The 14,792-nt window shown below is 37.0% G+C and overlaps 1 protein-coding gene across 8 annotated transcripts in view; it reads left to right on the top strand.

The window, feature by feature from the left end:
- The window catches only part of LOC6046631 (P protein), a 156,905-nt gene that overhangs the window by 93,271 nt on the left and 48,842 nt on the right, over positions 1 to 14,792 (top strand). The window lies entirely within an intron of this gene.

The following is a 14,792-nucleotide window of genomic DNA, read 5'->3' as shown; positions in this document are numbered from 1 at the left end:
TAAACGGGCTTCGATCTAAAAAAAATCGCCAAAAATCCATTTTTCAATCAATTTTTGAACTTGAAATTTTTTAATTTTTTTTGAAAATTTATGGGTTGAAAGTTTACCTTGTTTTATGTGAGCAATTCTCTACGAAATCGGTCTTTTTTCTTCAATTTTAATTTTTGTATTTTTTAATCCAACTGAAACTTTTTTGGTGCCTTCGGTATGCACAAAGAAGCCATTTTGCAAAGTTAGTTTGTCCATATAATTTTCCATACAAATTTTGCAGCTGTCCATACAAAAAAGATATGTGAAAATTAAAAAATCTGTATCTTTTGAAGGAATTTTTTGATCGATTTGGTGTCTTCGGCAAAGTTGTAGGTATGGATACGGACTACACTGGAAAATAATGATACACGGCAAAAAAAAATTTTTTTGTGATTTTTTTATTTAACTTTTTATCACTGAAATTTGATTTGCAAAAAAAACACTATTTTTTATTTTTTGATATGTTTTAGAGGACATAAAATGCCAACTTTTCAGAAATTTCCAGGTTGTGCAAAAAATCTTTGACCGAGTTATGAATTTTTTAATCAATGCTTATTTTTTCCAAAAATCGAAATAATGGTCGCAAAAATTTTTAAACTTAATTTTTCGATGTAAAATCAAATTTGCAATCAAAAAGTACTTTAGTAAAAATTTTATAAAGTGCACCGTTTTCAAGTTAAATCCATATTTAGGTGACTTTTTTGAAAATAGTCGCAGTTTTCATTTTTTTAAATTAGTGCACATGAGAAAATTCTCTATATTTTGCTTCTTCGGACTTTGTTGATACGACCTTTAGTTGCTGAGATATTGCAATGCAAAGGTTTAAAATTAGGAAAATTGATGTTTTCTAAGTCTCACCCAAACAGCCCACCATTTTTTAATGTCGATATCTCAGCAACTAATGGTCCGATTTTCAATGTTAAAATATGAAACATTTGTGAAATTTTCCGATCTTTTCGAAAACATTATTTTCAAAATTTTCAAATCAAGACTAACATTTCAAAAGGGCCAAACATTCAATATTACGCCCTTTTAAAAAAACACAGCCAAGTTGACCCCTTAAACTTGGCTGTGTTTTTTACAAAAATTTCCTATATTTTCAGTAAAAAGAAGTATGCAGTAATTTTTGCTGTGTCCCAGTCTATGTCTCTACGCATTTTTCACACTTTAAATAATGATGGTGCCATTCTAAAGCAGAAAATGTGAAAAACAAGCAAAAAATTGAAAAAGTGACTGAAAAAACGTGAAAAAAAGATAGGCATAATGTAATTATATTAGATGGTAGAATAGGCCAAATATTACCAAAAACAAACATAAAATTAACAAGATAAATGCAAATTAAAATACTAAAAATAAAACAAGAAACGCATAAAACAAGAGAAGTAAAGTTTTTCGTAGAACAAAAGTTGCTCAAAATTACCTCCTAAACACGGGAAAAAGAAAAAAATTTCGAAAAAAAATTTGAGCAGTACAGGGTTAACCTAGAGAGCCTGGAGCTTATTAGAGAACGGCCATCCATTTGACAGTTCTCGTGCTTCGATTGGTACTTTTGGTTTGAGATGGCCTTTCTCTAATAACCTCTAGGCTCTTTAGGTTAACCCGGTCTAAAATAGGTTGCAAATTTTTTGATCAAAGATAAACGAAATAGTATACTTTTTTCGACCATTTTCGTAATCAAATTCATGGATAACCAGCGTATTTATCGATTTTTGAAAACTTTGACCTACACAAAAAAAATAATTCTCGAAACCGTGAAGTCAGTTCACGATTATGAGAACCACGAAGGAATATATTCACGTTTATGGTGCAAATGCACCATACTCATGAATAAATTCCTTCGTGGATCTCAAATTCGTTAAATTAATTCACGATTACGGGAATTGATTTTTTTCTGTGTATGTGGGAGGCCAAAATTACAAAAAAAATTACTGGCTTTTTGGTGTTTTGTTATAAAGGTCCAATAAACATTTTTATTGCTTTTTGGGTGTTCTTGAACCAGTATTTAAAAATACACAAAAAGCAAAAGAATAATATGTTTTGTTTATTAGACCTTTATAAATTATCAGAAATCTGAATCTCCAAACTTTCTTAGACGAATCTTTCGGGTATTTTCTGACCATTCAAAACAACAGAAATGGTTAGCTATATTGCGTCATATCGCCGCTGAAACTATCAGAATGCTTCTTTCGGTCGATATTTCAATTAACACCTGAGGGTTAAATTCCACTAATAGGATCATTCTGCATCTGCCGTAATCTTCCACTGAAACAGAGCACCTTCCAGAAAGCGATGGCTTTCCGGCTGAAAGCACCACCCATTCAAGTATGTTTACCTTCCTGATTAGCAGGTCCCATTCAGGTCTTTATGTGCCATTGTTGGGCCTTTTACCGCTGATTCATTCAGGAGGTTCGTCTGCCGACCAAAGTGCGAATTAGTCGTGATAATAACGTCCAATTTGCTTTTTGGAGATTACGGAAAAATCCCAACGCGCCCGCGGCTATTTCTGGAACTCATCAAATGTGCAAATTTTGCGCTCACCGCGCGGTTGTTGACCAAAAGTCAGTTACGTGAAGGTCGCGCCGTCACCCACACCGACGCACGCGATCGGCCGTGGTTTGCAAATACTTTCTACAATCACAGGTCCGCCGCACGTGACTGTCATCCGTAATTGGCAAGTGTTTTCTCTTTTTGGGTAAGATCTCATTGGAGTCAGCTTATCTCTTGTTTATGTCCAGTAAAATTGTCCATGATTTAGTGTGAAATTGAACCCAGCTGACTCATTTTGGGGACAAGCAGCTTCGTCTTTGTTTTTTTTTTTAACGGACACGTGATTCGATTTTCGTCATCGTGTAATCCGTCGAGTCATTGCTGCCAGATTGGCGGAATTGACGGCCAAGATGGCGGGTGTAATGGCCAAGGTCTGGGCGGCGTTTTGCTTCACAGGCAAATCAAGAAGGAGAGATTTATTGCGACAGCCCTCTAATCCTGGAGTACGAAATCACCGACATCAGATCGACCCGAGGTCACGACCAGGCTGAGGGTGAGTCCTCGTGCCGAATGCTGGTGCCACCACCCTGGCGTAGTTACGGTTCAATTGAAATTTATGTCTTTCACTCATCAAAACCACATTCAGGCCGACGTAACGACCCGCGATGGACGATGAAACCGGTGTTGATCTTGGCCACATGCAAAATGGGTCACACGTCGTCGTCCCTCAAACCATGTCCCGCCATAGTTTCATCTATTAGACCATTAGCGGACCGGAGCAACGAGGGCGATAATGATGGGAACACATCTTGTAAAATGATCCAATTGCGCAGATCATCGCGGGGCGAGCGGCTTGTTCGAAGTCAATTTAGAGAGCTCGGAATCAATTGGCTGTTGCTCGCGCGGAGGAATCCTGTTTGGAGGCAGCAACGCGGAATCTACTTTCTTGGCGCGCGGCTAATGGAGATTACTTGCTGCTGGTCGGACACCTGTCCGGTCCACAGGGAGGACGCACACAGCGTATTGATCGGTGGGCAACCAGTTCTAACGGAGCATCCACCTAGTTAGTTCTGTGTTGGTGGTGTTCGGACATGGTATAAAAAGTGTAAAATATCGATTTATTTTGAATGCGTATTGTGCAATTAATTGGATTATAAGGATTTCAATTACAATTACAGAACGCTTTTGCATGTGAAATAGATGTTATGAGTTCTGCCATAAACCAAGTACAAAAGCATTTGAATTTCTCAAATTTAATTGAGAGTAATTCTCGCTAAAGGTGGATCACTATTTACACAGGTCAAAAATAATCTACACCATTGACTTAGGGGGAGAGGGGGTAATATGCACCCCCCAAGGGAAAACAGTGATTTCTCAACCATTGCAGCATTACTGTGGAAAAATTTTGTTCGATGTTCTAAAACAACTATTATTCTTCGTCATCCATGTGAAACAAGTCTGTAAAAACCACAAAATTGTTCGAAAATATCAAATTTCTAAAAACATTTTTGATTCATTTAAAAACAACCATGCGGGGCAATATGCACCCGAACTTGGGGTAAAATGCACCGGGTAAAAGCAGTTTTTACTAGTCACCACTAGATGACACCGCTGTTTTTACAAAGGAGCTTCACAGCGGTGCATTTTGCCCCGACCACGCTTTTTTGCAGAAAATTTAGTTAAAAATGCATTTTTTATGTTTTTGGACTCGTCTATCTACAGAATAATGAAGATTAAACTATATACCTCAACACTTACAAAAAACATATACCTCAACACTTACAATATCAATAAATGCTTTTTATATTGTCCAAAAATCATAATGAAAGTTCAATGAAAATTAGATGAAAACACAACATTTTTAAAGTTTTGCAAATAACTTAAGCTTTTTTTATAATGCTGTGTGGCGTGATACACCCTGTTGCGGTGAATGCGAACGCACTCCATTGGATGTAGTCGAATAAGCCCCTCGTACGCTGGGCTCGACGCAGCCAAGCGCTGACAGCGCATGGACGCAGCCACGCGAACGGTTCGGTGACAGCTGGCAAAGCAGGTCCAGCTCTCGTCCTCTTTCCTCGAGCAACGCTCGGCCAGATCGGATGTCAGTCCGCACTGGTCGTCCTCGGCAGACGATTTCCCGGGCGGAATCTAGTCTCACACATTGGCGACCGTGACGGAGTTGCATTTTTATTTGCAATTTAAAAGAATCTGCGGGAAATCGTCTGCCAAGGAAAGTGGAAAAGTAGGGAAGTGTGTGAGGAAAGTTGTCGGAAGAAGGTTTTAGCAATTTTGTTTTCATCGTAAGTAGAGTGTGGCAAGTAGACAAGAATCGGTGAAATAAAGATTTGTGGTTGTGTGCGGAAGTTTGCTCAATGGTTAGAGCAAGTTTTTTGGTGGAATTGAATTTGACAGAAAGTCAAATCATTTTCGAAAATCGCGTTGGGCACGGTGGGCCGATGAGCCTGTCGTGGTAAATAGCCTGGAAGGCCGCGATTGGAGGAACATCTTGTCGCGTTGGGCACGGTGGGTCAGATTGACCCGCCGTGGTAAATAGCCTGGAAGGCCGCGATTGTTCCAAGAAAAAAAGAATCGCTTTGGGCACGGAGGTCAGATGGGCCTGCCGTGGTAAATAGCCTGGAAGGCCGCGATTGGAGGAACACGTTTTCGCGTTGGGCACGGTGGGTCTGATTGACCCGCCGTGGTAAATAGCCTGGAAGGCCGCGATTGTTCCAAGAAAAAAAGAATCGCGTTGGGCACGGAGGTCAGATGGGCCTGCCGTGGTAAATAGCCTGGAAGGCCGCGATTGGTGGAACACGTTTTCGCGTTGGGCACGGTGGGTCTGATTGACCCGCCGTGGTAAATAGCCTGGAAGGCCGCGATTGTTCCAAGAAAAAAGAATCGCGTTGGGCACGGAGGTCAGGTGGGCCTGCCGTGGTAAGTAGCCTGGAAGGCCGCGATGGGTGGAACACGTTATCGCGTTGGGCACGGTGGGTCTGATTGACCCGCCGTGGTAAATAGCCTGGAAGGCCGCGATTGTTCCAAGGAAAAAAGAATCGCGTTGGGCACGGAGGTCAGATGGGCCTACCGTGGTAAATAGCCTGGAAGGCCGCGATTAGTGGAACAGGTTATCGCGTTGGGCACGGTAGGTCTGATTGACCTGCCGTGGTAAATAGCCTGGAAGGCCGCGATTGTTCCAAGAAAAAGAATCGCGTTGGGTACGGAGGTCAGATGGGCCTGCCGTGGTAAGTAGCCTGGAAGGCCGCGATTAGTGGAATATTTTATCGCGTTGGGCACGGTGGGTCAGATGAGCCCACCGTGGTAAATAGCCTGAAAGGCCGCGATTGTTATAAGATAAGATTGAGTTGCGTTGGCAAGGTAGGCCGGTTTGACGTGGTAATCTGAAATGCCGCTATTGTTGTTACTATTTTAGCTATAAACTATAAAGCTGTGATAGGATGTTATTGATACGCTAAGCAGTGAACTTTTAAGCGTAAACTTGGGCTAGAAGGTAGCGAAGAATTGCGTTTCGAGGAAATGTGTTAGAATTATGAGAACAAGCATAGTTGTATAAAGAAGGAACCAAAAACAGCGAGAGGGAAATAGAGAGGAAGATAGAGAGAAATGTAGGGAGAGTGAAATGTACAAATAGCGATAGACAAAGGTAGAGAGAGAGATAGACAAAGGTAGAGAGAGAGAGATAGACAAAGGCAGAGAGAGAGAGAGAGAGATAGACAAAGGTAGAGAGAGAGAATGGAAGATAGAGAGAGAGATAGAGAAAGGTAGAGAGAGAGAAAGGAAGAGAGAGAGAAAAGAAGAGAGAGAGAGAGAGAAAGGTAGATAGAGAGAGAAAGGTAGAAAGAGAGAGAAAAGCTAGATAAAGAAATGTAGATAAAGAGAGAACGAGAGAGAGAGAGAAATGTAGATTGGCAGCAATATTTGGGTGTCCGATTATGTATGTTTACATTCCCGCAGTAGTAATTTTTTTTGATCTTTTAAGAGATTGATGATGTTTATCTGATGCTTATTATTTAATCTTGTATAACTGAGAGTTTGAGAGAAATATTGGATAGGTTTGAATATCGCGGCATATTTCATGAACTACCACTACATTATTGGGCTTGCTCTAAAATTGGCCGAAAAGCTTTAATGCCGAGATGGGAAAACAGTTGACCGAGTCATGGACTAGCAGCTAAAGAGCGAGCCGATTGTAGACCAAAAGAAGTATGTGGCTTAACACATGTAAGATTTTGTTTTTTTTTATGGAGAAGAGGAGAGATGTGTGGCGTGATACACCCTGTTGCGGTGAATGCGAACGCACTCCATTGGATGTAGTCGAATAAGCCCCTCGTACGCTGGGCTCGACGCAGCCAAGCGCTGACAGCGCATGGACGCAGCCACGCGAACGGTTCGGTGACAGCTGGCAAAGCAGGTCCAGCTCTCGTCCTCTTTCCTCGAGCAACGCTCGGCCAGATCGGATGTCAGTCCGCACTGGTCGTCCTCGGCAGACGATTTCCCGGGCGGAATCTAGTCTCACACAAATGCGATGCTCAAATTTTTCCATCATGGTTTAGCCATGTTTGGCTTTAAATCTCTATGATTGTTTCCCCGGAAAATTCCTCCAAATATTGAGAAAAGCAGGGGGTGCGTTTTGCCCCGGGCGTGCATATTACCCCCTCTCCCCCTATAGAAAATTTTTAACAAAGACATATTTTTTTCCTGAAAATCGTTCACCATTTTTTTATGATTTAGGCCAAAGACATATTTTTCCCCGTTTTTGCGAAAATCAAAGATAAACGTCATTTTTTAGACCACCCTATTTCGGATCGGAGCACACTAATCGTCAAACAAAAAAAAAATATGGGTCTTATTATTTTGGCCAAGGAACTCCCATGGCACATATGAGCCAAATTGTACACAGCAAAAAATTGTGTAAATTTGGATGGTGTAATTTTAGAAGGTTGAATATTACCTCTTTTATAATGTAATTTTACCTCAATTTAGACTGAAAAAGTGACATTACATCAGAATAGTGGTAAAATTACACATTTTCAGAGGCAAAATTACACATTTTTTCTGAAATGAAAGATGATGTACCCTTTCCCAGAGAAAATATAACCATGATTTTTTTCTGTGTAGCACTTTTGTTTGGATACTTACTGTTTGACGTGGAATCGCTGTATACTTCTTTAGAGTTGTTCTAGTTGCACTCTAATTAAAAATTAATCCATTTCATATGCAAATTAAAACCACATAACTTGGAATTCTCAAACCGGATTTCATTTTTTATGTTTTTGAAAACTAAAAGGAAACTTTTGTGTCCATATTTGTCAATTCCTTATTTTTTCTAATGGTTGAGAAAATTCTGTACAATTTTCATTTTTGGACTTTAAAAAACGGACAATTGATTTCTGAAACAGATGTGTGGAAAATCCATAAAAATATAATTTATAACAGTTATATTTCTAAGTGTTTTCTTTCTTTTTAACGATAGCTCGGTAATTAATGGTCCAATTTTCATTCAAGAAGATGTAAAATTTTTCCATCTCTCAAATATTTTTTTTAACTTCAAAATCTAACTAACTTGAAGCGGACATGAATTTAAAATTATGAAAATATGCAGGTCATCAATGTAACATAATGTTATCAATTTTTTGACGAAAAATAGGACTATTTGAAAAACAGTTGAAAAACTTCACATTTCTCAATTTAAATCCTTTGTAATGTTCTACCAAAGCAATTATTTGTCCCATTTCCAAGGTCTATAGATGAAAATTGAAGAAATTTGTGCAGCATCCTGAACGAAAAAAAATCTAAAATGTACTTATATCACAATATTTTGATATCAAGTTGAGTTTTGCCTTTAAAATTGTTTTTTTATAATGTTTATAGTCCAAAATTCATAATTTGGAGACACAAATTCTGTCCATACATCTCAGTGCATCAAAAGTTGCTTTTCAGGCCTTATTTTATGGATATTTTTTTGTGAATTTCGGGTTTTATGCAAAAAAAAAGAATCATGGAAAATTTGATATTTGTTCTGAGACTCAAACTACTATTTTCTGCACTGTCCTCATCATTGCCATTATTGAAGACACCAAATTGATCAGAAAATCTCTTCCCGAGCTACAGCTAGTATTAACAGCTGCCAAAATTGTATGAAGTCTTGCATGGTTGGCAGAATACCCGAAACAATAAAGATAAACAAAGCTCTATTCCAGATTTCAAACTTTTGTACTAGAACCAATTTTTGAAGAAAATGAAGGTGCCAATCACATTAGTTCTTTTTTAAGGTCATGTATTTTAAAGCTTAGTATTTTAAAAGTTTATAGTTTAACAACAAAGGAAAAAAAAACAGCTTAATTCCATGTTTTTTGACCAAAATCCTCACTCATCCGTCACTGGTGAATTTTTGAATTTTTATAAACACTTGGCCAGATATTTTAAATTCTGACCTGGCAACCCTGCTTGCATGGACGCACCAATTATGCAAATGCATTCTGTGGTCAAAGGAAAGGTAATTAAAAAGATTCAACCAAACAAAACATTTGTGATATATTTCTAGTTTTCGTAAAAAATTGCTCAATATCAAAACATTTAAAAAAATAATATTTTAATCAGTACCAAAATCAAATCAAAGTTATCAAAAATCAGCGAAAAACTTTTAAAATTTTAAACTATTTTTCCAGGATTCTAGACTTTTTACGCAATTCATGCCATTTATCCTCTCAACAAAAACAGTAACAGAAATGACCTTGACAACGAATATCTCGGATGACCCAACCTTCCGCCAAAAACATTCCATGAACGTACGTCACTCGTGCTGGAGCGCAAAAAAAAAAATAAAGCACAGACCCAACAAAAAAACTAAGAAGACATTCTCCACTAGGCAGCAGAAACGAGAAGAAAAATGAGCAACAACCACCCACCCACAACAGACCGCCTACTTCGCGCACACTAATTTCACTTTCATTCACGTCCCATAAAGCCAAATGAATAAAAACATAAACCCTTGGGATGGCAGGAGAGGAGAAGGCCGTAACTTTTCTGCAGGCCGGCCGACCGACCAACCGGTCCGTGCCGTATCGTACCGCGCCAGATCTTTCCTTGCTGGGGTGGAATTGTACCACGCGGAGCGACGGGGAGGTTCATTCAACTGTGCTTGGGCAACTTTTCCCATAACTGCCGACATCCCCATTGGGCCAGTGGGAATTGGGAGGTTTAAAAATAGCATTGGACGGAAATTCAAAAAAATATTATTTTTAAATTTTTTAAAATTATTTTGAAAAAAGGTACCCCTACATTTTTTTTTTAATTTGACTTTTTCAAATAAAACCCTCAAAAAGACGCACCGTTTCATTCAGCGATCGATTCTGTTGCCACCCCATTCACCGGCCGACCAAAGTGAGAGGGAGAGACCATTAATTGGCAGCTTTGTGTATGTTCTCCAGCAGAGGTAAAAGCTGTGGCCGCTGCTGAAAGTGCAAACTCTCTGATTCAGCAGCCATTCGCCGATAAGCGCCCGAATGTAGACCGGACTGTTCTGGGTGACCGTGTCGTCGCAAAGTCGTTGAAAATCATGGAGAGTGGCTTTTGAGCGAGTTGATAAGCGACAAAATGCCAAGCCAACTAGTCCACGGCTCAGGCTGTGACAGCATGATTTGCTGATTCTTGCTGGGATGGAGGTTCGGGTGGTTCATGACATGGACAGTTTTGGTGTTAGTTTACAAAATAAATGTTTTGCTTTGTGCTGAGATATTTTATTTTTGAAATATCACATGATTCTGTCATATTTTTTTTTTAATGTGAAAGCGATTAAACGATTAAAATTATCAAGCTCATGTTCTTTTTTTTTCAAATATTTTATCAACTCTGAAAATTGTGGAAGGAGGAATGAAAAATTCTAACATAAATCATAACTTTGAAACTTACTGACAACCAAAACCTACAATGCTAGTCAATGAGAACGAAACAATGAAATTATTCTTGTATTATTTGTTCCAATAAAAACATAAGTTTCAGCGAGTAAATATATATCCAGGTAAAAGATACCTGCAGATCTTTACATCATAATTTCTAAGAATAGAATAAGTTCGATTTAACTTTTTTTGTATTTTCGAATGCATATTTATTTTCAGATTGTTATTTGTTCTGACAAAAACGTGTTAAAAATTTAATTGTCAGGAAAATTTATTTGTTTTTATATCCTAAAAAAATAATATAAATAATTATTTATGACATTGTTTATATTAATTTTTTTAGGAAATAAAACAAATAAAATAATATGCAAAGAACATTTTATACTTAACTGAATGCTAAGTTCCGAGGTAGTGTGGAGGCAAGGCGATAAATATAATTAAAAATGAAACAAACCAACTTTTAGTGAATAAATGTCAAATAAAAATAATGATAAAAAAACAGAAAAATTAAAAAGCTAATATTTTAAACCATATTTACTTATAATTCAAATTAAGTTGAAGTTGAATCGAGTTAATTGCTTTTTTTAATTTTTTTTTTTAATCTTTTCTTTGAAACCGGAAAACTATTAGAAATGTTTCTTAGTCCTAAAAATATATTTTAAAATAAATTCTTCATCCCGTAAAAAAAAATCCGAGTAAAATATTTTTCATCATTTTTGAATAAATTTTGAAAATATGCAAAAAGGCAAATTTTTATAATTATCCAGAAGATTCATTTGAGTTTTTAACAAAATTTTAGCTTTGCCAATTATGCATATGAAAAAGTTTAAAAATTTCTAATAGACATGTTATGATAAGCGGATTTAAAACCATTATGAGGGTTTTATGAGGGTTTTGCAAATACTTTTTAAAGAATACAACCTTTATTTCCTCTAAACATGCAAAAAAATCAATTAAAATATATCTTTTCCCTTTTTTGCATTTAAGCTCACTTTATTATTAATTTTTGTAAAAGAAAAAAGGTTTTGTCAAAACATTTCTCGCAAAATAGTGGTATTGAATCTATTTTCAAACAAAAATTACTGCTTTCTGTATTTGACAGAAGTAGTCTTATTTCAAAACCGGCCAAAAGTTGACCCGAAATTTTAGTTATTAAAAATAATGGAAAAGTCACATTGAACAAGTCAATGCTTTTTGAAGACTCTAAGTAAGCTTAAAAACTGTTTTATTTATTTTTTTTTTTTTAGGTTTTATAGATTTTGATCAGTTAAGAGGCGGGGTAAAATCTTAGGGTGTTAAAAAGGTATCTTGACTTGAAATTATAAATCTTCGATTTTTTCATAAGGGTAATTCTCCACCAACTCACACGAAATCGGGAAAAGTTGCCCCGACCCCTCTTCGATTTGCGTGAAACTTTGTCTTAAGGGGTAACTTTTGTCCCTGATCACGAAAACGAGGTCCGTTTTTTGATATCTCGTGACGGAGGGGCGGTACTACCCCTTCAATTTTTGAACATGCGAAAAAAGAGGTTTTTTTCAACAATTTGCAGCCTGAAACGGTGATGAGATAGAAATTTGGTGTCAAAGGGACTTTTATGTAAAATTAGACGCCCGATTTGATGGCGTACTCAGAATTCCGAATAAACGTATTTTTCATCGAAAAAAACACTAAAAAAGTTTTAAAAATTCTCCCATTTTTCGTTACTCGACTGTAAAAATTTTTGGAAAATGTCATTTTATGGGAAATTTAATGTACTTTTCAAATCTACATTGTCCCAGAAGGGTCATTTTTTCATTTAGAACTAAATTTTTCATTTTAAAATTTCGTGTTTTTCTAACATTGCAGGGTTATTTTTTAGAGTGTAACAATGTTCTACAAAGTTGTAGAGCAGACAATTACAATAATTTTGATATATAGACATAAGGGGTTTGCTTATAAACATCACAAGTTATCGCGATTTTACGAAAAAAAGTTTTGAAAAAGTTACTTTTTGCGTTTCTCTTTGTTTCGTCGTCCGTGTCTGTCGCGAGTGACCATGAATGGCCATGATCGATGACGACCAACTTTTTCAAAACTTTTTTTTTCGTAAAATCGCGATAACTCGTGATGTTTATAAGCAAATATATGTCTATATATCAAAATATTTGTAATTGTCTGCTTTACAACTTTGTAGAACATTGTTACACTCTAAAAAATAACCCTGCAAAGTTAGAAAAAACACGAAATTTTAAAATGAAAAATTTTGTTCTAAATGAAAAAATGACCCTTCTGGGACAATGTAGATTCGAAAAGTACATTAAATTTCCCATAAAATGACATTTTCCAAAAAAAATTACAGTCGAGTAACGGAAAATGGGAGAATTTTTAAAACTTTTTTAGTGTTTTTTTCGATGAAAAATACGTTTATTCGGAATTCTGAGGACGCCATCAAATCGGGCGTCTAATTTTACACAAAAGTCCCTTTGACACCAAATTTCTATCTCATCACCGTTTCAGATTGCAAATTATTGAAAAACACCTCTTTTTTCACATGTTCAAAAATGGAAGGGGTCGTACCGCCCCTCCGTCACGAGATATCAAAAAACGGACCTCGGATTCGTGATCAGGGACAAAAGTTACCCCTTAGGACAAAGTTTCACGCAAATCGAAGAGGGGTCGGGGCAACTGCTGTGTGAGTTGGCGGAGAATTACCCATAAACCTTTGTTTTTTGCATTTTTTACTTGTGAGATTGTCTCATATTTTAGACGAAAGGATATATTAATCAAAAACCTTAAAGATATGAAAAATATATGATTTCAATTATATGAGGAACGGAAACATTTTTTAAGTCTATTTCCACCTATTCGGCATCGTGTTTCGATGATCCGGTGATTATTCGCCGGCGAGTAATAATATAGTTGAAACCAATAAATCTTTCACGCCAGCCAGAAAATCTGCCACTTCTCTGCTTCTTCAAACGAAAGACAGTCAAAAATATGTTCCACGGCTCAATTCCCCTCGTCCCCGAAGAGAGCTTCACACAAAAAAAAAGAAGAGAAATGCTATCTTTAGACCATTTTGGTGGGTTATTTTGAGCCCGCCAAGCTAAAATCGTTCACCATTTTTATTGGTTGTAATGGGTAACGATGCGGGGGTGCTTTTGAAATTGTTCCTCAGATTCTGATCCGAAATTGTTCGGCGAAACATTAGAAATCAATAAAAATGTTAGTGGGAAAACACCATCAGCGATGACGACCATTTTCCGGACCTTTAGCACGCAAATATACTTTATTGTGGAAAATGCCGGTGGTTTTATTGATCCATAAACCGGTAGTAATTCGATAGAGTAAACAACGTGTCGAAATATTATACGTCTTTGTACGCTAAGGTAGATTTATGGGAGTTCCGAATACGAGCACCCGAAACAAATGGATCAAATTAAATTCGTTTACACTTATTCACCACCATCAGCGTGTTTGTTATCAAACTTGAACATGTTTCAATGCTTCTAACTTGAGGACTCATTTCCGTCCTATTAAATTAAAATAAAATTGATTTTATTTTTGTCCGCTTATTTTTTTAACAAAACTGATAAAAAAATAAATTGATTTCAAATCAACCCAAAATCAGCTACATTTACCCTAATCTACACGAAACAAGTACAAATACTTCCCGGTTGATGGTGTTGACGGTTGCCCAAAGTGTGACAAGAAGCAATATCCTAACGCGGGCGTGCTTAAACTAAACGTAGCAGTGATTTTGGGGTGGCAACAAAAATTGAACCTCACCACCCGTGCTTGTCGTGTTTACAAGCGATCGTAATGTTGTAAATTGTATGATTGTTCTCGGGCGTCAAAATATTATGATAATGGTCGGAACATTATTGGGGCGGAGGCGCTTTGGAGTGATGGGAAGCCGACAGTTTTGGAGTTTTTTTTTGTTCTCTGTCAGATACTTTAGGGCTTTTGTTAATTTGATTTGGTTAACCGCGGTGGATTTTCTTGAAATAATTCGAACTGTCAAAAATCCACCAAAGCATCTACCGGTGGATACTTTTCTACCACAGATTTTTGTGCGATCAATGTGGTAGATGCTTTGGTGGATTTTTGACAGTTCGAATTATTTCAAGAAAATCCACCGCGGTTAACCAAATCAAATTAACAAAAGCCCTTTTGTCTTGACATTTGGATTCCGTTGACAACGACAATGTTTTAACTAAAAAATAATACTTAAAGTTAAGGAATATAGGCCTAGATTACAAATCGTAAATAATAATTCTACTTTAATTACACACCCAGTTTAGCTGCTCGGTCAATTGCGTAAAAATTAAAAGTAACATTACATTTGCAAAACTCCTCCGGACACAGTCATGGGAAATA

Source organism: Culex quinquefasciatus, chromosome 2 (assembly GCF_015732765.1).
Source record: "Culex quinquefasciatus strain JHB chromosome 2, VPISU_Cqui_1.0_pri_paternal, whole genome shotgun sequence".
NCBI lineage: Eukaryota > Metazoa > Arthropoda > Insecta > Diptera > Culicidae > Culex > Culex quinquefasciatus.
Note: the sequence above shows the minus strand (reverse complement) of the source record. Positions and strands in the feature narration are given on the sequence as shown.